The sequence below is a fragment of the Chinchilla lanigera genome, unplaced genomic scaffold (genome assembly GCF_000276665.1).
Source record: "Chinchilla lanigera isolate Chin_1 unplaced genomic scaffold, ChiLan1.0 scaffold00070, whole genome shotgun sequence".
NCBI classification, from domain to species: Eukaryota; Metazoa; Chordata; class Mammalia; order Rodentia; family Chinchillidae; genus Chinchilla; species Chinchilla lanigera.
The window spans coordinates 2736192-2739049 of record NW_004955471.1 but is presented as its reverse complement, the minus strand read 5'-3'; positions in this window follow the sequence as shown (position 1 = coordinate 2739049).

Here is a 2858-nt window from a genome sequence, read left to right as displayed (position 1 = left end):
CTCCTCCCTTCACTTTCTGCTTTCTGGCTACCATGATGTGAGCAGCTTCTCCTCCGCCATCCCTTGCCATGCTGTTTCCTCCTTGGAGCCAGCCAGGCATGGACCAAAACATGAGCCCAGACAAACTTCTTTAAATTGTGAGCCCCAGTTACAAGGAAAGTGATGAAGACAAGCAGCATCACGCCAATTTTCCTAGTGTCTAGGAGGTGTCTAAGTATGTATGCATATATTTACATATTTATAGTTTTATATATACTAGTACATTCCTTATCCAGGCCAAGAAGTAAAATATCTGTGTTATATAGAAACTTTCTAAAATATTCTTTTTAAAATAACAGATTTTATACCATCATAGAATCTAGGCAATATCATGGTTCCTCCTAGTAATAATAACTTCATAACCGGGATTGGCCATCTAGTGTAATGCCAAATTTAAAAGAAATGCACACACACCAGCACATGTGCATATTTGTACACATTCAAAAATGATTCACTCCTAAACCAGTGTCAAATATGCCAGAATGCACAGTGACATGGAAGTTAGTGAAGACAGGCATGGAGATGGGCTGTGTTATGGTTTGAATCTGTGTGTCCCCCCAAAGCCTCAAGCAGCCATGGGGCAGGCTTTAAGAGTTTGATGGGTGTGAGAGCTACACCCATCCTGGGGTGGATAGTTTGCATATGTAAGGGAGAGGAAGAAGCTGCTTGAGGCCATTCCTCCCCCATTCCTCGCTGGTGTATGGTGGTTGCTTTGCTGTGTTCTGCCACCCTGAGCTGTAGCCCTCTGCCATGTGCCACTCTGCCTTATAGTCTGCCAAGTATGGACTGAAACCTCCACAAACTGTAAGCAAAATAAACCTTTCCTTCGTTAATTTTGGGTGTCAGGTATTTTTGTCCCAGCAACGAGAAAAAAGTAACCAAGACAGGCTGTAACCTGCAGCTCATTGCCAGCACGGCCAGCAAGGAAGTAAAGGGTAGCAGACCAATGATGACCATGTGGCCAAAAGCTCCAGGGTAGCAGACAGATCCCCAGGAAGAGAGACCATGGTTTATCTGCCTGACTCACAACCTCCCATGCAAGTGGAGAAGGTTTAAGTTAGGTGCGCTTCTGAGTCCACTGAATTCTGTCTGCCCCACTTACAGTTCAAAGTCCTTTACTACATTCTTAAAATTATAGTCCAGTAATAACAAGATTTGATTGAATACACTGAACAAGTAAGAACTTTGCATAAAGGGACTGAAAGTGAGAGCAAAGATGAGAGGGACGCAGAGGGGAAAGGGCACAGACACCCATGGGGCTGCACCCAAGACAGGGACAGTGACCTTCGGGGCCAGTCCTGGGTCAGTGGGGCAGAACACAACCAGGTGTGCACTGAAGCACTGTGTTCTTGCAGCTGTAAACTTGGGCAGTTCTGCTTTATGTGATCCAGGGAAGAGTTTAGTTTTGTTTTTCACTTTTTATTACAAATATCTTCTTCCAATGTTTTAATCAACCATTCTGAATATGCAAAAAGTCAAATGTGAAAGTAAAATAAACACACTACTTCTAAAGTCAATAATTTTTAATATTTTGCAACATTTGCTTCATCTATCTATGTATGTGAAAATTTATTTATTTATTTAAACTTTTTTTATTTTGGGGTTTTTTTGAGACAGGGTCTCACTATATAGTTTAGACTGACCTTGAACTCATGATGTAGCCTAGCCTGGCCTTGAACTTGTGGTGATTTTCCTGCCTCAGCCTCCTAAGCACTGGGATTACAAGTATGCACCACCACACCTGGCTAAATATTTTAAATATATTTCCCTTACTTATCTTTGGCTGCAGCATTTTAAAGTTGCAGACATGATGACACTTTGTTCCTAAATATTTCATTTGTTTTTGGAGCATCACCAAGGAGCTTAGTTACTAAGGACCATACTAACTGCTACACCACATGCTATGTGAAATGAATCTCTGGTAAGTCCATTGTCTGAAACTTTAATATCAAAAGCAAAGTCAAAATTATAGTCAATGTTCCATATGAGGCTTTTAGATATAATACCAATGAGCGATAAAACAGCTTTTAGCAAATTAATAATGTGACAAACAGCATTTTGCCCAAGAAATTCTAACATTGTATCTTAGCAAATAAATATATTCCTTAGAATATCCTATCACCAGAAAACACTAGTTTTTGGTTTTTGTTTTGCTAAGGATGAATAAAAGAAATATGAGTAAGAACATTTGGGTAGTTTACTCTAAATCAATCCCAGGAAAAACACATATGAAATTGGGGCAATACCATCTATATCCTCCATCAGGTAAACACATTATATTATTTCTGAGTAACAGAACAATATAAACAAAGAAATGATCACGAAGTTGAAAACAGTGAAAAACACAGAAAAGAAAAGAATAACAAGGAATTCTGATGTGATTCAGTAATGAAGATACATAAATTGTGATCAGGACCATAGACTTCCTTCTATCAGTTAAAATCCAAAAATCTGGCTGGGCACAGTGGCGCACAACTGTAATCCCAGCACTTGGGAGGTTGAGGCAGGAGGACTGCCATGAGTAATGAACTATACATAGCAAGATCTCTCTCTCAAAAAAAAATCCAACAATCAAAATTTACAGATGCACACAGAAATTTGTTCAGAAATTCATACATTTCCCAGCAAAGGTCTGTGCCAGTTCATCTTGTCAACCTGACTGGACTATGAGACTCATGAGGGTACTCACCTCATCAGTGGGTTTACCCATTGCCAGTTCATCACAGAATGGGCTATCAGGTTGTCAGACATAGGTGGAGGAAGTGAGTCAGCAGGTCAGCGTGGAGGGTACTTTGGGGACCACATCTGGCCCCTAGCCC